The sequence below is a fragment of the Artibeus jamaicensis genome, unplaced genomic scaffold, assembly GCF_021234435.1.
Source record: "Artibeus jamaicensis isolate MK-2021 breed Jamaican fruit bat unplaced genomic scaffold, CSHL_Jam_final contig_391, whole genome shotgun sequence".
In the NCBI taxonomy this organism is placed as follows: Eukaryota; Metazoa; Chordata; class Mammalia; order Chiroptera; family Phyllostomidae; genus Artibeus; species Artibeus jamaicensis.
This window is the reverse complement of record NW_026521814.1, coordinates 15,154,727-15,177,997: the sequence shown is the minus strand read 5'-3', so window position 1 is coordinate 15,177,997 and position 23,271 is coordinate 15,154,727. Positions and strand designations below refer to the sequence as shown.

Here is a 23,271-nt window from a genome sequence, read left to right as displayed (position 1 = left end):
TGCTGTAAACGTTCACTATGAACTATCCTGGGCCCACCAAGGTAAAAGTGGCTGCTTCTCTCATTTGCCTTTTATCCAATCCTAGGGATTTCTGCACTTTGCTTCCTCCCACCCCTTTAATCTACCACTGATGGATTTCATGCAACCCCCCCTTGCATCCCCTCCTTTGACGGTAATGTATAAAATAAGCTGCAACACTGCCATTCTCTGGAGCATTCTCTCAGTTTGTTAAGATTTTGCTTCATGGCAATTGTCAATCTATCTCAAATAAATTCACAAAAATTCTCTTAAAAAAAAAAAGGAATACCACTGGTTCCATCACCATTTTCTCGATCTTTGCACAAACATCGGCAAATCAACCCTAATGTGTTCCGAGAACCAGGTCAGGGCAGCTTAGTCACCAGACACCCGCTGGTCCGTACAAGTTTGGCACTGGCTCTGACCCTCACTCAACCCTCAGAACCTCGGTTTCCTTATCTACAAAATGAGGAAGGAAGACCAGATGATTTTTACGTTTTTTTTCCTGTGACTCAGCAATGCTGAAAAGGCTAAAGTGCTAGTTAAGTCTTCAGGTATTGAGACACTAAGAACATGTGATGGCAGATACTTCTGGCATCTGTTTGCCACAAAATATTCTCAAAGTAATCTGAACCATTATCACGAAGAATGGCCATTCCCTCCCTCTTATTATCATTCCGATTTTATGAAAATCAGCTGACCACCAACAGCAAACTCTTGATATGGACTATCAATATGTATTTTGAACTGAGGTAACACTGGTTTGTAACATGACTGAAACGTCAGGTGTACAACATTGTAATTCGACATCTGTATGGATTATTGCAGACGCTTGCCAGCACAGGTCATCTGTCACCAGGGAACTGTCCCCTGTTCCCCTTCCCCCAATATTTTCTTTAAATAGAGTACTAACTGTAATTACCTTCAAATCAGAAAGATGATTTTAATCAATTCTCAATAAAATCACATACAATTTGAGCATATACTTTTAGGAAGATTTCTCTAACAGCTCTCTGGAATTTCTAAAGAACATCCATCTATTTTAGAAAGGAAATTCCAAGAAGTTATGAAAAATAGCATAAAATTATCAAGTATCACCCTCCCCCCACAACACGCAGTAGTACCTTTTGGTAAAAAAGCACCTTTAAATGCAACATCACCATCCGAGTTTCATATTTAAAGCAAAACGTGGGGGAAGGTTTATGAGCGAATGTATCAGGGACAGCATTCTACCACCACCCTCCAGATGAGATTCCTAATTTCCACTCACCATGCCCAGGCCTGAGAGGGGAAAGGAAGAAAGTTATCATGATTTCTGGGTAGCTTTTAAAGTATCCGAAGAAACAGAACCTTGCCTGCATTTAACTCATAAGTCGCTGCTTTGCAGAAAAATGTCAGATGGCCCGTTTTAAACCCAAAACTGCCAACTAAAGAGCTTCAGCATCTCCAACTTAAAGAAATCCATTTTAATCTTTGTTCACTGTATTCCTGGCTTTGAACAATCTAATCCTTAAACCTCGTCATTTCACATTACATGGTCATCTCACAAAGAATAATGAGGCATTCTTCTCAGAGTTTTAAAAAATATTTATTACATAGAGAAATAAATAAGTGTCAGACAGCCACCCCCGAATGGACATGTGAGAACAGAAGTACAGGTACAGTGCTATCTGCCAAATGTTTCCCTTTAAAGCTGAAGGGAAAAACTCTACAAGTTGTTTTTTTTTCAGTGCTCCCAAAGATTAGAGTGTAAATACAAACTAAGGAAACATATAATTATCATTCATAATAGCAAACAATGTACAGTGTAATTTTATACAAATCAATGAACAAAAATTATATATTCAACACCACTTACTGAATGGCCACTATGTACCAGTCCTGTGACGTGGGAGTTAAAAGGATGAATACATGGGGCTTTCCATCGCTACGAAAAGCTCTTTAATAGCATTAGTTTTGGGGATTTAACGGGTGAAAATAAAAAACAAGCCTTAATGGTTATCAGTCCCACAGAGGCTCCCCAGGCTGCCTGAGCAGTCACTCAAAGGCCGCTAACAGCTGAAGACTTAATACCGCAGCAAGCCAGGGGACCACAGAATGCAGCCGCAAGCGCAGGCAGTGAAATCAGCCTGTTTCTTCTAATAAGACCCAGAGAAACACAGAGCAGCAAATACATAAGCATCCTTAGGAGCAACTCAACAGAAATGAAGTGTGTGGAAGGGGTAATGGTTGGGGTTTGGGGGAGAACAGGAGAAAGGAGGGGAAAGAATGTTACCCTGTTGTGCAGCGTATAATGAGCTCCCGTGTAGAATGCGCGCCCATGTTTTTGGACCAAACTTTCAGGCAAAAAAGTCTTTTGTTTAAACTTTTTAATTCAACTATTTATTATATTTATATACTTGTTTTTGTGTTATAACGGTATTTTAGCATTTATTTTTTAACATACTATAGCACAAGAAATTTTGTGTAACACGTAATTACAAAACATAACAGATACAAGGTACAACTAATTTTATATATAGATACGGGATTACAACTACCCAGGTACAATGCACATCCTTTTTTTCCCTCAAAAATTTGGGCAAGAAAGTGCACATTATACACAGCAAAATAGGGTCATTTGTATTTGTTCAAAGCAGAATTTTCATACGAAGCCAAAAATTTAAAGGCTGCCTTAAAAAACTGACACAGGGAAACTCTCACTGATTTTAGAAAACTGGGTTTTATGTTTGTTTCTCTTAATCACCACTTGAGATTAATACTTGGGTCATATTTACTATCTGGCAGATAGTATTTATACTCTGAAGACAGGAAAATCACAGCATTCAGCTCAAAACCCAAAGTGTCCAATGGAAACATGCTACAAGTTTCTCTCAGAAAATTTTTTAAAAATCATAAATTATCAGTACATAATAGTCACTAAATACTGGCAATGTATTCAATGTCAGGTGAGTTAAAGTTAAATTTGAAAAAAGGTTATTTAAATATGTATCCATTAATGTACAGACTAAGAACCAGTTTTATTCTCTATGGCCACTTTGGTTGCTGTGTGTTTGCTGCTACTACTTCTGTGACAGTGATGAGTCCCTGATACCATGGCTGCCATCGGTCCATTTTTCCCGTGGGCGCCACACAACAGTCTGAAGGTTAGGTCCTCATAGCATCCCCATAGTACAGCTAAGGAAATCGCTTTGGCAAGTTACTCAACTTCTGTGTGCCTCAGTTTTCTCCTCTACAATGGAGCTATTGGCACTCGCTGGGTGGCTCAGATGCTTACAACGTCATTCCATACACCAAAAGGTTGAGGGTTCAATTCCAGGTCAGGACACATACCTAGGTTGTAGGTTTGATCCTGGCTGGGGTGTTGAAGTGTATACGGGAGGCAACCAATCCATGTTTCTCTCTCACATCCATATTTTTCTCCATCCCTCTCTCCCTCCCTTCCTCCCTCTTTAAAATCAATAAACATATCAGGGGATTTAAATACATCAGGTGAGAATTTTAAAAAATAAAATAAAATAGAGCTAATAATAGTACTAACCAACAGCATTATCGTTGAGGACTAAATGAGTCAATTCAAATAAAAATGCGTAAAACACTGCCGGACACAATAAACTGCAGATGTATCAGCTATCACTGTGTCTATTTTCAATACTCACAGGTGATTCCTTTCACTAAGCCTTCTCATGCACTCTTTGTGGGAGTAAAAGATGATCTTTTAAAAATGTATGAAGGGTCAGGCTGTTACAGGATACGCGAGAAAACCCCGAGTGTGTTCACCTCCCTTAGCCCTCGATCCAGCCCCCCTGGGGGGTCATCACAGCTCTCCACAAAGACCTCCTCACAGAGCCTTCTGATAAAGCCAGAAAACCACCTACCTACGCAACCAGCATTAAGTAAAAGCATGGCACACACTAGCATTAAGAATAACACGGGGTAGTCTGCCTCTGTTGAAAATAAAACTTAGTTACAGAGACAGTGAAAGGATAACCGGAGGCCATGGGCTGGGGAAGGAGGGATGACCAGGTGGCGCACGGAGGATTTCTAGGGCAGTGAAAGTAGTCAGTATGATACTGTAATGGTGGATACATGTCGTCATGTATTTGCCAAACCCACGAAATGTACACCAGTGGTGAACCACAGTGTACACCATGGACTGTGGGTGAGATGACAGGTCAGTGAAGCTCTCTGGCAGCTGTAACAAATGTCCCCCTCTGGTGTGGAGTGTCCGTGGTGGAGAGCGGGCTTGTTTGGGGGAAGAGGTTATGTGAGAAATCTCTGTACTTTCTGCTCAATTTTGCTATGAAACTAAAAATGCTCTAAAAAAATAAGCCTATTTAACACATAAAGTTTAGGAGAATACTCAATGACACAAGAAATATTCATGATACAGTGCTGAGTAAAAGAAAGCAATCTGTAAACAACTGAAGAAATATATCCAAACACTAAAAATTAGTTTCTGGGAGCAATATTAAAATACTTTTCTGTATTTTACATTTTTCAAAAATGAACTTGTATCACTTTCACTACAGGCAAAATTTTTAGGACTTTCCTTTAAAACATCACCCAGGACTTCTGGTCAAGATGACAGCATAGGCAAATACAGCTCACCTCCTCGCACAACCACATCAAACTGTAACTTAACTATAGAACAACCATCACTCAGAACTGCCAGAAATTGAGTTGAATGGAACTGTGGCAACTACAGAATTAAAGAAACCACATCCATCCAGACTGGTAGGAGGGGTAGGGACACAGAACAAATTGGGCCCACATCCATGTGTGGTGGATAAAAATTTGGGAGGGATATAACTTAGGAGCAAAGAATCCCAGCCCCACATCAGGACCCCTAGCCTAAGGCTCTGGTGCCAGAAAAATAAATCCCATCTGGCTGCAAACACCAGTGGGAATGAGTCAATGGAAGAAACTGTTGAAATCCAAAGCAGTTTCTCTTAAAGAACTCACACATGGACTTACTCAGACTCACTCCTTCTGAGCTCCAGCACTGGGGCAGCAGCCTTGCAAGGCACTAGTAGCGTGCAGGAAGAAAATGGAAGTGTCTGCCATCAAGGGATGGGGAACAGCTCTTTTCACACAGAAAGGCAGGCAGAGGCCTTTTCTGAACCTCCCTCCCTCAGAGCCACAGAGCCACAGAGCCAGAAGGTGGGTGCCATATCTGAGACTCCATCAACCTTGCTAACACAGTTAGCCCTGCCCCGAAGATCCCCTGAGACTCCATCCACCCCAACTTATGGGCCCATCCATGGTATAAACAGTGGCTTTTCCATATGAATGGTTGGTCTTGGTTCAGACTTCACAACTTCCTAAATCTTTTCAAACAAGCAACAGCCAGCCTCAGTGAGCCCTCAGCCCCAGCACATATTGCTAAGTAGCCCCAGGCCTGGCGCTAGCAATAGCCAGCCTAGATTCACAGCTTGGCTTCAACTAGGAATCTCCAAGCCCAGCACAAGTAGCAGCATCTCAGATTGCTTTATAGCTCAGACATGGGGGCCGCAGGCAGAACACACATGGGGGCTGACCTTGGCCTGCACCACCTGGGAAAGCCCAGGGCCTGCACATCCAGTGGACCACTACGGACCATGTCAGAGCACCACCACCCTGCCCCAGCAAAGCTGATCCTTCCCATTGATCTGCCAACAGCAATCAAGGCTCAACTACAAGAGGAGGGTGTACTCAGGCAACACGAAGGACACACTTCAAGTACCGAGCTTGAGGAATAGGGGAGGCTGTACCACTGGACCCTATAGGACACCCACTACAAGAGGCCACACTACCAGGACAGGGAGCCATAGCAGCTCTGTTCCTAATACACAGAAACAGTCACAGAGAGGCTGCCAAAATGTGGAGACAAGAAACATGACCCAAATGAAAGAACAGATCAAAACTTTAGGAAAAAAAACAAAAAATAATGGAAATAAACAATCTATAAGATGCAGAGTTCAAAACACTGGTTATAAGAATGCTCAAAGAACTTAGTGAGGACTTCAATGGCATAAAAAAGATCCAGGCAGAAACAAAGGATATACTAATTAAAATACAGAACAATTACAGGGTAACAACAGTAGAGAGGATGAAGTCAAGAATCAAATCAATGATCTGAACGAGGATAGTGTAAGCAGCTTCTGGGACACTCCACGCATGCCAATATTCACATCACAGGAGTGCCAGAAGGAAAAGAGAAAGCAAGAAATTGGAAATCTACCTGAAAAAATAATGAAAGAAAACTTCCCTAATTTGGTGAAGGAAATAGACTTACAAGTCCAGGAAGCACAGAGACCAAAAAAATTGGATGCAAAGAGACCTACTCCAAGACACATCATAATTAAAATGCCAAAGGTTAAAGATAAACAGAGAATTTAAAAGCAGCAAAAGAAAAGCAGTTATTTACCTACAGGGGAGTTCCCATAGACTGTCAGCTGATTTCTCAAAAGAAACTTTGCAGGCTAGAAGGGACTAGAAAGAAATATTCAAAGTCATGAAAGGCAAGGACCTACAGCCAAAATTGTTCTCCTCAGCAAAGCTATTATTTAGAATTGAAGGGCAGATAAAGAGCTTCCCAGACAAGAAAAAAACTAAAGAAGTTCATCATTACCATACCATTATTTTATGAAATGTTAAAGGAACTTATTTAAGAAAAAGATCAAATCTATGAATAATAAAATGGCAAAAATACATATCTATCAACAACTGAATTTATAAAACAAACTAAGCAAATAAGAGCAGAGACAGAATCATGGATATGGAGAGTATTTTGGTTTTTTGGGTTGCTAAATGGGTGTGTGTGGGAATGGGTGAATAGATGAGGACATTAAGAAGCACAAATAGATAGTTACAGAACAGCCATGGGGATGTAAAGTACAGTATAGGAAATGGAGTAGCCAAAGAACCTATACGCATGATCCATGGACATGAACAATGGTGGGAGGATTGCCAAAGGGAGTGGAGGGTGCTGGGTTGCACGGAGCAATGGGTGAAAAATTGGGACAACTATAATTGCATAAGCATAAAATATAATTAAAAATAAAGAATAATAAAAAAATAAAATGTCACCCAGTTTTCAATTTAGTTTTTGAACAAAGGCATATGTGTAGATAGGAAAGAGACAATGGCTGACATGAATGACACTCCTAACATCTCCATAACCCTACCAAAAAACTCACCAGTTACTTAAAATCCTGAATCTTTGAGATATTATGCATTTGTTCCACAAACCTATATGGATCACCCATCCTAGGTCTTGGGAACACAGCAGTACCTGAGGCAGACACTGAGAACAGGGACAGGACAAAAGCAAATGAACATATACATGAGTTGTTCTCAGACTGGGGTGCGCCGTAGGTGGAAGACAATGTACTTCAGGGAGGCCTGGGGAAGGCCTCTCTGATATTAGAGATGACACAGGAAAGGTGAGGAGGAGCACAGCGCAGGAAGAGCATCTAAAGAAAGAAAAAGACAAGTGCCACGGCCCTGCAATGGGAAGTACCCAGGTTTATGTAAAGAAGGGCAAGGAAGCCAATGTGGCTGGTCATCAGTGAAAGCTGGGTGTTCAACTCTGCATCTAAAATGCCTTGAGGTTACTGAACGACTTTGTCTAAAATAATTGAGTCCAGGCTTCAGGACCAGACAGACTGAGTTCATATCCAGCTTGGTCACGTCCTACAGATGGGACCGTGAGCTGGTCGCCTCCTCTCTGGACCATAGCCTCTTCGTCTGTAACCTGAAAGTAATGGATCTATTGCAAGAACAGATGCAACACTTTAAATGACCAGATGATCATCTCAAACGTTTAGGAGAACACTTGGCAGTCAAAAAATGCAAGAGAATGCTAGCTAGTCTTGAAAGTGATCTTTAAGGGATCCAACCTCCTAGAAATTTCACTGTGTTTGAATCACATCAATATAAATAGACTATATCCTATGACCTGATGCTTTTTCAGTTATATGTCATGTCCAGAAATTCTATTACATGTTATTTCTCAAGAAAAGCCAATGAATTACCAGCCCAATCTCTCTGACCCCAAGGAAGGTGAGGGGAGAATGCTTTTCATGGTCTCTCTTTGACTTCTCTATAATATTAGGGTGAGAGCCCATTTATTCTCCTAGAAATTCTTTCCTCTCTTGACCTGGGGACATGATTCTCTGTCTTCTATCTATTTATCTAACTGTTCTTTCTCTAACTAGGATATCTCCTGATCTTCCCATTTCCTAAAAACGTCATCAGTTCCTAACTTTTATCCATGCCCCTCTTACCCACAATACCTCTTCCGATGCTTCCCTGCCCCAGTGGTACTCAGAGCACTAAATCATATTCTCGATGTGACACTTACCTCATTACACTTAGTATTACACTAAATTATGGCTTACTTCCCCCACTGGATGGGTAAGTTCTTGAGAGCAGGATTGACAGCTTAATCATCTTTCTTTCTCCCTTAAGACCTAACAAAATCTCTTGAATACAGTCATTGCTCTAAGTTACTAAGTAGATAACCACATAAAATACTTTTAACAGATTATTATCATTAAAACAGAGCTTTGCGAATACTGTTGGAAATGTTCTTATCTCACATTAGCTTTTGATTTCTAACAAGGTGTAATAGACACTAACTATATTTACATTTTCCATAAGTTTTCTATTATGAATATTAATATATCAGTTTTCAATTAACATGCTAAAAACAGTAACTAGCACTTATACAGTATTCTGTGCCCATTCTAAGAAGCATATATGCATTAATTCATTCCATCCTCCCAACAATCCTTTGTTGTAGGTTCTATGTTTGTATTTTCCATTTCGTGAATGAGGTAACTAAGGCAAAGAGTTAAACCACTTATTCAAGGTCACACAGCTAGACAAGGGGAAGCTAGAATGTGAACCCAGGCAGCCTTGGCGGCCTCAGTCTGTGCTGGTAATCCCAAACCTTTCCTAAATAGCTATTCACTATAAAAATCTATTATACATAAGCATTTTTTAACATATTTAGAACTTTTGATGGAAACTTACTTTTTATAAATAATATATTTTTCTGTAATATAAACAAATATATCTGTATTAACTACATCAAAGTTTGCCTGAAGTACACATATAAAATTTACTAATGCATATTTCATTGTCAATTTTGCATAAAATATTACAATATTTCAAGCTATTTTACCTTACTTCTGGATATTTAAAGGTATTACCAATCAAACATGGAATCTTGTTGACTATCTTGGGAAATTTATATTTCCATATAGTTTTTTTTCGGTATTCTGTATTGATTTTTAAATTCAGAAAAACTGAAAATATTTATAAATCTGTGCCATAAATCATACTAATGCTATAGAACCCTCATTATAACAATGTTATAATCTTGTTGAAAATGACAACTTAGTATATGTTGTTAGGTTTTTAAAGGCTATATTTGGCCTTAATTTATTACAGTTAGAAAATAATCCCTACTATTACAAAGTCTGCTTAATTCTCTGATGTTGTTAAACTCAAGCTTTTAGGTTAATAAATCTAAATATAGTGATGGATAATTCTAAGTCAAGTTAAGGGACGTTAACACCGACAGGCTCATTCCCTAGGTCATTGCCTTGCTGTTCTGTCAGCCAGGAAAAGATCTGCACCCAGATTTTTTTTTTCACAACTTGCCCCTTCCACCTGTCAGGCTCAACTCAAATGTCTCCACCTACCAAGGCATCACTGCCTTGCCAGTCTACCCAAAGAAGCCCACTGCTACGTGTTGAACTGTATCCCCCAAAAGATATATGTTAAAGTCCTAACCCCCAGAATCTCAGGATGTGACTTTATTTGGAAATAGGGTTGTTGCGAGGTAATTAGTCATGATGAGGTCACACTGGAGTAGGGTCAGCCCTGAGTCCACGATGACTGGTTTTCACATGAAGAGGAGACACAGAGATTCCAGGGAGAAAGCCATGCGAAGCAGGCAAGGAGAGAGAGTTATGCTACCACAAGTCAAGGAATTCCTGGGGCTGCAGAAGGTAGAAGAGGAAAAGAAGGACCCACCCGATTTTGGATTTCTGGGCTCCAGCTCTGTGGAGAACACATATCTACCATTTATGCCACCCAGTTCATGGTGCTTGTTACAGCAGCTAGGAGACTAATACACCCACGGCCAACAACTGCTCCTGCCCCATCAGTCACTTTTACTGTTGTCATTGTTCTTAATAATATCTAAAATAGCAGTGTGCTTTATTGATTGTCTCTGTTCATTAGAATGTCGGCTCTAACACAGCAGAGTATTTTACTGACTTTGAAGCACAGAGTATGAGGTAGATGCCCAAGAAATATTTTGTCCAATAAATGAATGAGCCTTAGACCAATAACAGGATTAAAGAGTATTAGAATGATAATGTACTTCTGATATTTGGAGCAACTACAAACCCTCCTATAATCTAATAGCAAAGTCTAATACCAGATTTATCTCGCACTTGCGTGAGACGTCGTACCATCTTCACTATCTGGCAGTCTGGAAAATGAACTTTTGAGCAAAAGAAAAACAGCTTCAGCAAAATGAGAGGGAGGAAGAATTCCTTCAAAGATGCAGCTGAAATGAAATTACTTCTTGAACATTTTCTATGTGTCAGGAGAGCAGGCTTATCTCATGTAAAGGGAGTAGAAGCCTGATAACTAATGGAAGGAGAAAGCAAAAGACCTTCAAGAAAAACAAGTCAGTTAGAGTTAAAAGAGAAGGATTCTGAGGTTATTTGGTCATGGAGCAGTGGGTGCTGCCCCACAGCCAAGCCATCTTTCTGGAAGGCACAAACACTAACGGGAGTCTTAGACTGAGTCAGAAGCAACACTCCAGGGGCTCTCTGGTGTTGGGGTCTCTGTGCAATTGTTTAAAGTGAAATCCATTCTGGAGGAGGAGTACATAAACACGGCTTGCCTGCTTGCACAACCACAGCGAAGATTACAACTAAACTACAAAATAACTATCACCCAGAATACGCAAAAAATCAAGCAATATGGAAGTCCGAAACCAAGAAATTAGAGAAGTCACGTTCATTCACACAGGTAGGAGGAACGGAGATGCAGAGATGTGGAGATGTGGAATAGGCTTGCGCAACCACATGTGGTGGATACATATCGGGGCCGGGGGACAACTAGGGAGTGAGGGATCCCAGCCCCTCACCAGATCATCCAGCCCAGGGTTCCAGAGCCAGGAAGATAAGTCCCCATAACTTTTGGCTGTAAAAAACAAACGGGGTTGGAGCAGCGGAACAAACTGCGGGATTCTCCAGTGTCTCTTCTTACAGGGCTCAAAATGGTCTTAGGACTTACTAGATTCACTCCCTCTCAGCTCCAGCACCTGAGCAGCAGCTGGAAGGGCACCAGTGGCATACGGGGAGGAACTGCAGTGCCTGGCATCAGGGCGAGTGCCAGGGGACAGCTCCCCCGAGAAAAAGTCCAGAAGCCAGGCAGCAGCCGCTGCCCCTTTTCAGAGCCCTCCCCCACACACAGCCAGAGTGGCCACATCATACCACATCAAGCTGGTTCACAGGGGTTGCCCCACCTGGTCTTTACCTAAGGCATCCAACTTTCAGGTGTGCTTTCCTACATAAACACCACACTATTAAGACAGGGAGTCAAATCAACTGTACCTAGTACACAGAAACAAACACAGGGAGGCTGCCAAAATGAGGAGACATAGAAATATGGCCCAAATGAAAGAACAGAACAAAACTCCAGAAAAAGAACTAAACAAAATGGAGATAAGCAATCTATCAGATGCAGAGTTCAAAACACTGGTGATCGGGATGCTCCGGGAACTCAGTGGGTACTTCAACAGCATAAGAAAGACCCAGGCAGATAAAGGTTATGCTAAGTAAAATAATGAAAAAAATTACAGGTAAACAACAGTGGAGTGGATAAAGCTGAAAATCAAATCAATGATTTGGAAGACAAGGAAAAAAAATTCAATCAGAACAGCAAGAAGAAAAAAAATCCAAAAAAATGAGGCTACTAAGGAACCTCTGGGACAACTTCAAATGTACCAATATTTGGATCATAGGGGTGCTGGAAGCAGAAGAGAAAGAGCAAGAAATTGAAAACACACTTGAAAAAATAATGAAAGAAAACTTCCCTAATTTGGTGAAGGAAACAGACAAGCCCATCTGGAAGCACAGAGAAGCCTAAACAAGTTGGACCTGAAGAGGACCACACGAAGACACATCATAACGAAAATGTCCAAGGTTCAAGATAAAGAGAGAATCTTAAAAGCATCAAGAGAAAAGCAGAGAGTTTCCTACAAAGGAGTTCACATAAGACTGTCAGCTGATTTCTTACAAGAAACTTTGCAGGCAAGAAGGGATTAGCAAGAAGTATTCAAAGTCATGAAAAACAAGGACCTACATGCAAGATGACTCTATCCAGCAAAGCTATCATTTAGAATGGAAGGGCAGATAAAGTGCTTCCCATACAAGATAAAGCTAAAGAAGTCCCTCTTCTCCAAGCCATTATTACATGAAATGTTAAAGAGACTTATTTAAGAAAAAAATCAAAGCTATGAACATTGAAACGGCAATAAATCCACAACTATCAACGAATCTAAACAACGAACTAAGCAAACAAGCAGAACAGAAACAGATTCATGGATATGAAGATCATTTGGAGGGTTAACCGCCGGGAGGGAGGAATGGGGGAAAAGGTACAGGGATTAACAGTACAAATTGGTAGGTACAGAATAGACGTGGGGAGGTTAAGAACAGTACAGGAAATGGAGAAGCCAAAGAACTTATATGCATGACCCACAGACACATACTAAAGTGGGGGAAATTCCAAGGGCGGATGGGAGGGTACTAGGTTGGGGGGGCAAAGAGGAGAACTGGGACAACTGCAATAGCATAATCATTATAATATATTTTTAAAAAATAAAATAAAGTGAAATCTATACAACATTCTAGAGAGATTTCCATTTTCAAAAAAGCTTTGACATTAAGGGGGAAAAGGTTCCTGTTTACTAGGGAGAAGTGTCACCTCTGGGCAATATTGCTTTCCTTGAAAACACCAGGAAAATGATGCCCTGCTGAGCAGGGACGTGTGCTCTGAGGGAAGCAACCTGACGTCCAACACAGCAGACTCTTCAGGAGCTTTAAAAACAGAAAGGAAAACAGAATGAAAATTAAAGTTAAAAAACAAAAAATAAAACAGGAGACAGGACAAAAATTAGAAAAATAAACAAAACAAAAGCAAGAAAAACAAAACAAAAAGGTAAAAAAAAAAAAAAAAGACAGAAAGGAGTAGTAAAAAGGCTTGGCCCTAAAAAAGGAGCTCCCCTCTGTTTGGAAGAACAAAATACACAGGTGGCAGCCAGAGGAAGACGCACAGTGAGGCAGGGAACAAGGAGAAGCAGCGGAGCAGTCAGGGATGGTGACTGCCAGGGCGGTTCATGAGGCACGAGGTACAGTGGTGCTAAAGGAGAGAGAGAGAGAACACGAACGATTTGTTATTCCACTTACTTGTGCAGTCACTGGTTGCTTTCTGTCTGTGCCCTGACTGAAGGTCAAACCTGCAACCTTGGCCTATCCGAACAACCCTCCAACTGAGCTACCAGGCCTGGGCTGTCTTACTAGTCTGTATATTCAGTACCCCTTCATGGGCCCTAAGAGGACAGAGGCATAATAATGAAACAATCGTGCTTATGAAAAGCATGTGTTTAAGAGCAGACCATAGAAGGTTTTAGAAGTAATTATAAAAATATTCCAGGGAATGGCTATATCAAGGGATGAATGGGGATGATCACATCGATAAAAGGAGAGCGGAAACATCAGTGATTCCCAGAATGGACTCCCAAAACCAAGGCCACTTTTTTAAAAGGCAGAGTCCTAGACGCCGTACCAAAACTCAGAGGTAGCAAAGGATCTCAAGGCTGTCACCCATAAAATAACATTTTCCTCCTTTTCATCACTGTAAGCTGCATCTCATGGAGTTGGAGTAGCACTCAACACCATCTCCATTTCTGTGCTCTCCCAGCCTCAGGCTTCTGACACCACTTCCTTCAAAGTCTGTTCTCCCTGAATTCTCATCTCCACCCGAGTGGGTCCTAATCAATGTTCCCTGGGTCTCCCTCCTAGTACGATCAGTCAACTGGGGGCACAGTGACAAGGGCAGGGCAACTGCAGAGAAGCAAGGTGTGCCAACTCTGCTTCAAAGGGCAACCACTTCCACTTTCCCTCTTCCTTGAACTTTAGCCGGTCAGAGTATTAGTGAGGGTGAGTCTTTTGGCAACTACCATGGACCTAGAGTTGCAAAGGAATGTTATTGGTTACAATTACTCAGCATTCTTGATCAGTACAAGCGAGCTTGAAGAAGTTTAAAATTTATCTTGGTTTGATATATAAGCTGACACATTTAAACATCCAAACAGTGGTAAAGAGTATGCTAAATAAGTATTCTTCCTTCCCCAGCCCAACCACCCAGCTCTCTTCCCCAAAGGCAATCGTTATTACCAGTTTCGTGGGTCACTTTCCAGAGATAATCTTAAAAGCTACAAGAGTAAACACACATTTACAAACTCATATCAAACCTCAATGGCCATAGACTACTCTGCAACTCGACCTGTTCCCTCATATCTTAGAGATCGTTCCCTATCTGCAAATACAGAATGATCTCATTCCTTTTAACAGCTACCTAGTTTTCTTTCTGCTTGTAATTTATTTAAGCGATCCCATATTGATGGATATTTAGCTGTAAAACTTTTGTCATTACAGATAATGCTACAATGGATGTCTGTGAAAATTCATTTTGTCACATACAAGTATATCTATAGAAAAACGTCTTAGATTTCCTGAGGTAAGAAGGTAGGTAAATTTTCACTTGTGGCAATCTTTCAAAACTGCTACATAGATGCTAGACCATATTGTACCCCTTCCAACAATATGAGCTTGCCAATTTCCCCCCAAACCTCACCACCATAAGGTATTAATTAACAAACATCAAGATCTTTGCCAATTGAATAGACTAACTGGTTTAAAATTATGTTTCTCTTATCCTGAGTTGAGCATTTCTAATTCCTTTCCTGTGAGCTGTTTGTTCACTGCCTTTGCCCTTTTCCTCTGAGATCAGCAGTCCTTTTTCTTACTGACACTTAGGAGCTCTTCAGATATTAAAGAGTTACTCCTTGCGTATGTCATGTTATAAATCGTTTTTTGCTGGTGTGGTGATGTTTATCTTCTGCTTGTTACACACACTATCTTTTCTTAAGTGGAGTTTAATGTATCAGTATTTATGCCTCCCTTATTCTTTAAGATTTATCACATATTTTGAAGTGTAGAGACAGACCTCTTCTCTAATATCTGTTCTCCATAAGCCCTCAGATTTACACTTTTATTTCCTCTGTTGGCACTTTTTGAAATGAGGCTAGAAGACAACCTACTTCCTACCCTGACCTTCCTATTCCATTATCCTGAGTTCTTGTGGAATTTCCTCTCTATTTCTCCCTGGCTTTTCTTCACAGAGTTTCACATGAACCCTGCATTTGCTTGGCCTACCTTGGAGATCACACTCTTTTTATAGTTCCTGCTTCAGTTTGAAGTTTACTGAGATCAAAAGGAATTTAATGTCTTTTCATAATCAACATGCCATTCAAACTGTGCTACTTTTTCTATTCCAGAGAAATTATACAACAAAAATTGTTCAGATTGATGCCTATGGTGTGAGAATATGCAAAAACTTGCCTAGCTGCTCCAGATAAACAGAAAACAAAAATGCTACCTTAATTAAAATCAGACTTTAAACTTTATCTCCAGAAATGGCTTTTTAACAAACTATTTATTTTAATGTCCTTTTAGATACTTTATTCTTCAAACTGTAGTAGCTGATAAGTTTGTTACTCGAGACAACATTGTATTATGTACAAAAATGTCAAGGTAACATCTTCAAATTCTAGACAAAACTTAAGCACTGATTTAGGAGATGGGAAATAAAGCCACTGCTGGAAATCGAGGCCAGGCTTATTTTAGGTTTGATTTTTTGAAAAAATGATTCTAAAAATATAGCGTTGTTGTTCTCCCTTCTGTTTCCACGCTCTTTTCAAAAGGTGAATAGGTCTGTCTCAAGCGCTATAATGACAACTGCCTTCCTCAGATGCAAGATAAAAAAGCAAAAGTTAATGTTCTATTTCTGACTCAATTCCCTCTGCACTTTAATTTTCTCCCGTATTAGTATTTGGAAAAAGAATAACAAAGAAAGAGATGGAAAAGTATATAGCACAAGATAATTTAATTTTTCTCTATCCTGTTCATTGATTAAAAATCAAAGCTCTGGATACCAAAGGAGCAAACACCAGAAAATTTTAAACACTGATATTTGCAGTGTTTATTGCTCTCAACATACCCTCAAAAACAAAGGTATTTCTCTAAAAGCCTATGAAAATTGAAAGGTATACATATTTCACTTTTTACACCTTCATTCAAGAAGGAAAATGATACAAAAGAGGGTTAAAATCCCACTGCAGAGGTTGATATGTGGTCATTTTCTCATTCACCTGCACGAAATGTAGAGAAGAGCTTTGTTTTCTGTTACCAGCAACAAAAGTAAATTATTTGGCATATTAGCACCCAGCTATATGAGTATTCACGTGGGGCTACTGCCTCACTGAAGAAGACTCTGGGCCTCAGTTTTCCCACCTGAAATATGGGTGAGGTTGGAATAGATTTTTTAAGCCCCTTTCAGCTCTAGCATCTTATGAATCTATTAAAAAGTCATTCAAGCATCAGCACATGAAGCAAATATGAGTATTTCCAGGGTTTGGGAATTTTCTTCATATACTTTATAAATTGACATAGATTTTCTTAAAGAAACAAAACCTATCATATCTTTAAAAAAGATAATTTTTTTGTCTTAATCATGAATTTTTTGTACTCAGGCTCATAACACTGGTGAAACATATACAGATGACAATCTGCCATATTTTACCTAAGTGTTTTTTACTTATTAAAGTTACTTAAACTTATTTCCAGTTTAAGAGCTAAGTTAAATACTTAACACTTTCTCTCACCCAGTTATCCTCCAAATAGTCCTGGATATTAAGCAACTTGGGTTAGCCTCCTTTCCAGCTTTGCCTTTTGTCATCGTACCATACAGATTTTCTGAGATACTGGCTTTGTCAGAGGGAATTTCCTTTCTAGTTTTCTTCAAATGCAAAAACTCCCATCTCAATCAGCAGCCTCCTAAGCAGGGACCCTGCTTTGGATCTCTCTCCCCAGCTCCGACCCCTCAAATCCATCAGTTTCCTGGCTGTTTTCACCAACCCTTTGCGGCCTCACTGTTGGACAATTTCACAAGGCTTCCTCCACTTCTGTCTCTATCATTTCCTGGGTCTGAGATGGCCTTCCTCTTCTCAGCAAGGCCTGCTCATCCTTCCTGCAGGGCTCCACCATGAACTCTGGCAACGCAGGCCTGTACACAGGGACCGCTTCCTCAGCTCTCAGCTGTCACTGTGTGGATCTTTAGGTACATGCTAGCCGTATGATGACTCTGTACTGTCCTTATTTTCTTTTTCCTTAGAATTTTAAAGTCATCACTGATCCACGCATGACCCTCTTTTTTAACAAAATGATTACCTACGAACTTACCACGAAACCTGAGTACTATATCATTACCACTAACTTATCATCATCACCTATGTGTTCTTCCACATGATATCCTTCTGGTCACCCCAAAAAATAACTGTTGTTCCATGTTTTAAGTTCATTATTCTCTTACTTAAAAATCTCTTACTTCAACACACATATAAATGCTTGATTGTATTTTCACGATTTCTGTTTGCTTGTTTCCCTGGCTCATGTAAATTAACAATTTTGAAGAATAATTTGGTAAGATCTCGTAAGTTGAATATTCATACACCCCACCTATCAAATATTCCCTACCTAGGTATTTAGCCAAGAGAAATACTTGCATATGTGCCCCAGGACACATGAATGATCAAAGCAGCACTCTCTGCAATGGTTTTCAAGAACAACAAAAAGGCTATCTGCAGGAGAACAGAGAAATACATTGTGTTATAGACACATAAGGCATGACTCTTAATAACACCATGTTGAAGGGGGACAAGTCACACAATCAACAGATAGGATAAGACCACTTTTTCAAGATAAAAAAACAAACTTAAAAAGGAGTAAAAAAACCCCATTTTGAGAAGTCATGTTTTGTCTTCCCAAACTAGATGACAAACTCTTGAGGGCAGGGGCATTTTTTATTCTGATTTGTATCTCCCACATGCCTAGACCAGTGTCTTGAACAGTGGTGCTCCATCAGCACTAATCCACTGAATGATCACTGAAACCTACCTAATTTAGGACTTCTAATAAAATTTAAATCTTCTCTCTCATCTAACAGTTTCATTAATAAAGCTGCATAAAACTTATATTTACGTATACATTAACTTAACTCTATTTCTGCAGTGTAGCAGTACAGATGTCCAAACGCAAACATTTTATCCTGGAAGTACTTTACCTTTCTTCTTGGAGTAAAGTTAACAGACAGTTAAAGCAATCTAGGGACAAGAAAACTTATTCTACATGATCCTGTAGGAGTCCAACAGAATCGTACACTACAAGTAGGTGACATTTGAAAGAGATATCCCAAAAGGAATGCATTCGCTGAATGTACAACTGAGTTATCTCATCAAAACTGAAAATAAGTGCAAAAACAGTTTATAGACTTTCAAAAAGCAAAGCTTTTAATTTCAGATCATTTTCTCTTTGAGAGACAAAAATCACTTTTAGGGAGAAACATATAAAACTTGGGGTAAAAGAATAACAGGAATTCTATTCCACCAATCAGGGCCTTCCTTATAATCCAAGGAGGGCTATGCAGCTTTAGGTCTCTGTAGGTGATTCTAGTCAAATTACACTGCATCTTCCCTTCGACCTTGGGAACTCTGCTCACACTGAGTTACTGCGAGGTCTTCTGTTTCATTTATTACTAGTCTTTGTATCTGCAATGCTGTAATGTTAAATAGGAATATCAACACTGGGAGCTTGCAGTACCCAAAACTGTATAAAGGCTTCCAAAAACAAAGTGGGGGAGGGTTATGGCCAAGAGGAAAACAAAGTTAAGAATATTAAGATGAGATATTTAAAAATTCTACCTTTGAAGAAAGACCACATTTAATTAGCTGTGATATTACCATCCATTAGCCTGCAATTTTTAAATTTAAGAAAAGACGTTCAATAGAAAGTATTTTATTTGGAAAAATATCACACCTGAATACGACATACAATTTGTTAAAACTAGTCCAGCGACTGAAAAATGGAAATTGTAATACAGAAAAAGCCCATAGGACTTTTGCGTCCGGGAGAAAGAAATAATCGGGCAACCCAGTACGTTCACTTAGTTTCCTGTCATTTGCTTCATGTCCATTATGTAATGCTTTCCCCAGCTCTCTGTTTAAGCTACTGTCACGTATATCACAGAACTGCCACAAAATCAGTACAGGTCATAACTTTCAAAAAAAAAAAAGCTTAAAAGGTATCATGCAGATCTATAGACAGTAGAGGCTTAAAAAAATAAAATCTGCTGCTGTCATTACTTGTTCCCGGCTTCCTCCCCAGGTTTCCCATCCCCTCCTCCCCCAGATACCCAGGTGACCCAATCTGCGGGCAGTTCCCGGCTGGTTGCAGGGGAAGCACGTCTCGACTGCAATGCAAACGCTGTCCCGATCTGAACCAGGGAAAGCAGACTCGGCCTGCCCGAGGTGTGGACGAGGGCTGCAGAGAAGGCTGCAGGGACGCCAGCAGCTGATGGGCAGGGGTGCCCGGAGAAAACGGTCGCAGTGCACACGCACAATAAAACCCAATGCATAACTTCCCCGGCCGCTCCTCCCCGCTCGCCGGATTCCCTGAAAGGTGCGGCGTAGGCGTTAGCTGGAGCCGGTGCGGGCGCTCTCACCCGCGCGGGCTCCGTCCTCCGCTGACAATTACATCAGTCCTTCCGCCGGCCCCAGCTTCATCCCCCAGCAGCCTGGGGGAGCCGGCGCGAGGATTTGAGGGGATTTGCGGGTTCCAGAGCCACGCGGCCGGAATTCCCCAACAAGGGGGGTGGTGGCGAGTAGGGACCTTGACCCAGACGCCCCCTCCCATCTTGGCCGCCAAGCTGGAGAGCACCACCACCCCCGACTCCCGGCCGCCGGGCTTTTGCGGGCGGGCGAACCCCCCAGGACTGCGATGCTTCTGGGGCCCAAAACCGAGCTGCCCACCCGCGTGCCCCTCTGAGTCCTCGGCCCTCCGGACGCACAATGCCCCCAGCCCCGGCGCGGGCACCGTCATATCCGCTCTGGGGGTAACCTAAGCAGCTAGGGCACCTACCTGGAGGCGAGCGGTGGCGCCGCCGATCCTGCGGCAGCGGCGGCGGGAGACGGCCCGGCGGGCGGACGGGCGCGCTGGCTGGATGGAGAGCAGAGCCGCGGTCTCCAGCACCGACAGCGGCGGCGGCGGCGGTGCTGCGCCTCCAGTGGCCGCCGCGCCGCAGCCCCTCCTCTCCCACGGGCGGGGCGCGCTGGCGGGGCGGCGCTCCGGGCTCTCCGCCCCCGGCTGGCTGGCCGGGCCGGAGTGGAACCGCAAGCGGCCGGCTTTCCCCCGGCTCCTGCGCCGCCCGACACCCTTTACTACGCCGCCGGGAGAGGCTCCGGGGAGGTGCCCCGGACCTCCGACGCGCTGGTTCCGGGTGTCTGGGCTTACCCCGAGGCCGGCCCCCTTGGTGAACCTCTGGCTCCAGAGATCGCCGCCGTGGAGACCTGCTTCCCGGGGCCTGAGCGCCCGGGAAGCGTCCCCGCCCTCCCAGGCGGGCGGCGGTGGAGGGGCCGGCGTTCGCAAAGGGCGGCCTGGAATGGCCCCAGCGAGCACCGTGAGAAAGCGGATTCAGAAGGGAACAGCAGCTCCGCGGCCTCCCCGGAGGCGCTGCCAAGCTCCTGACCAAGGCCATCATTCGGGGTGGTCACTAAACCTGCAGGACTGTGTACCTGCTCCCTGCCGTCCCTCACGCTCGGGAGCAAAAACTTCTCGGGCCGAGATACACTTGGGAAAGAACGACTCGGTTGCTTAAATACCCACCTCACTACAACCCATCCCGCACAGCCTTTAACCGTTCCCAACCTGTGCAGGGGGGGGGGGGCAGATTAAGCTGAAGGCAATTTTGCTGGGAAAGAATGAGGTAAATTAAATATTTGCACAGACGTTGTTGCTGTGAAAGGATGAGAAAATCTCAGCAATATCTCAAGACCTTTCTGCCATCACCACCTTCAGGGGAAGAAAATCCAGAGAACACACTGTAACAGGAACTGTTTCAGAAACGCCCTGGAATGCTTTGTGGGCTCTCGAGGGGTCTGAATTGGATGAGTTGGGGGAGGATGCCTTCAAAAACCGAAGATATTGTTAGCCACTGAGGCAACTGTGATGGTATCTCAGTATTTGCTATAAAACATGGTCAATTGTATGCACTTTTTCTCACATACAATTTCTCTTGAAACTCCAATCCTACCTTTTGAATTAGCTTCTTCCACCTTAACTAACAATGTTTTTACATTGCCTTGGCATAAAATAATAGATGCTGGGCCCTTTGACACATCGCAGTTCCACCTTAACTCCTTCCCTGTGACTAACAGCCTCTCAAGCTCGCCACCTGGGCTCTGACCTTCGTTTGATCATCTCCACCCTTTACTCCTTCTGCCTGGGTTCCAGGAATGGAACTCTACTGAGACTGATTTCTTTCTAAAAAGAAAAGCAAAACCCCATGTAGAAGAAAATCCAAAAGTGTGAAAAGAGATGAGAGAGAGCGCACAGAATCTTTAACCTAAAGTACTTCCTAATATTTTTCACAAAACCTCTAATAGGGGGAAAAAAAACAACCCAAAACTGCGAACTCTCAGGGAGGGGAGACAAACGATCAAGACCGAAATCTCATGGGTTATCAGAAGAATGCTTGCCCGTTTCCCACTCTATTCCATATTATCTCTGTGTGTTTTATTATTTTAAAAAAACAGGTTTTAAATATCACAGCAAAAGTCTACTACCTGTCTCATTGATTAATAATCGAATAAGATATGTTGGCTTTGGGGAAATGGATTAAAGACAGCAGACATTGCATATCAAGGCAGTTTCTCCACTCTGTGAATCACAAAATTTTGAAAACCAAGATTGGCACAAATATGTAAACATGAATGACGATCTTTTCACTGCTTTTTGAGCTATAGCAGTGTTATGGCTCAGAAGTTGCCAAAGAGTGATGTTTTCATTCGTGTATATTCTTTTTTTATACAGATTTTATCTGTTTACTTTTAGAAAGGAGAAAGGGAGGGAGAGAAACACTGATCGATCACCTGCCCCCACCAGGAATTGAACTGTGACGTTTTGCTTTGCAGGACGACACCTAACCAAGTGAGCCACACTGCCCAGGGCTCATTAAGTGTATATTTTTGCTGAGAGTTTAGGTCACAAGTTACATGTTGGCTAAAAGTTTCTCTGCTCCCCAATCCATTCCTTTTATTTGTCTCAGAGAAATACTTGTTCACAGACTTTTTCAGTGAAGATAATGATATTCTCATGAATGCTACAATTTCATAACAAGCAAATGAGCTGAGCCTCATGTGAATCATAATCCCCACCATCCTTGCTTTTCATACAACTCTCACACTTCACTTTTGTTGCATTTCATTGCATACAACATTAGCTGGGGTTTCTCAGGAAGGCTGAAATGCTAATGCTTCACTGAAAGATGAAGTGGTATTTGTCGTTCTTTGACTGGTTTATTTCACTTAGCATAATACTCTCCATCCATCCATGCTGCTGCAAAAGTTAGGATTTCCTTATTTTTATGGCCAAGTAGTATTTCACTGTGTAAATGGACCATGCCATATGATTTTACTTTTATGTGGAATCTAATGAACAAAGCAAACTAACAAACAAAATAGAAACAGATTCACAGATACAGAGAACAGACTGACAGCTGTCAGAGGGGACTGTCAGAGGGTGGCAGCATGACTCACACAAATTCTAGCAAGTACTCCAAGCCCCAGGCAAGCCCTGAGTGCTGAAACATTTTTGTGTCATTGAAATGCAATGAGTGCAGGGTTTGATGAGTTCTGAAGCCGATGAGTACTGAGGTATGGCTGTATGTGGTGCAATATTACCAACCTGAAAAGACTGTCATGAGCTTCATGAGCCTGAAAAGACTGTCATCTACTTGGCCATGTGAAGTGTTAATGGACAGGCTTTATAAAAACAAAACAAA

General features: G+C 41.8%; 1 protein-coding gene across 6 annotated transcripts in view; it reads right to left on the bottom strand.

Moving 5' to 3' along the window:
- Positions 1-20,527, bottom strand: part of OSBPL6 (oxysterol binding protein like 6) — a 198,216-nt gene extending 177,689 nt beyond the window's left edge. For 4 of the 6 annotated variants that reach the window (XM_037130069.2, XM_037130068.2, XM_037130070.2 and 1 more), the window contains exon 1: positions 20,352-20,527. The gene's annotated coding sequence lies outside the window, so the exon portion shown is untranslated. The remainder of the gene's footprint in view (positions 1-20,351) is intronic. The other 2 variants (XM_037130072.2, XM_037130074.2) reach the window with 1 other exon arrangement.
- Positions 20,528-23,271: the final 2,744 nt, after the last annotated feature.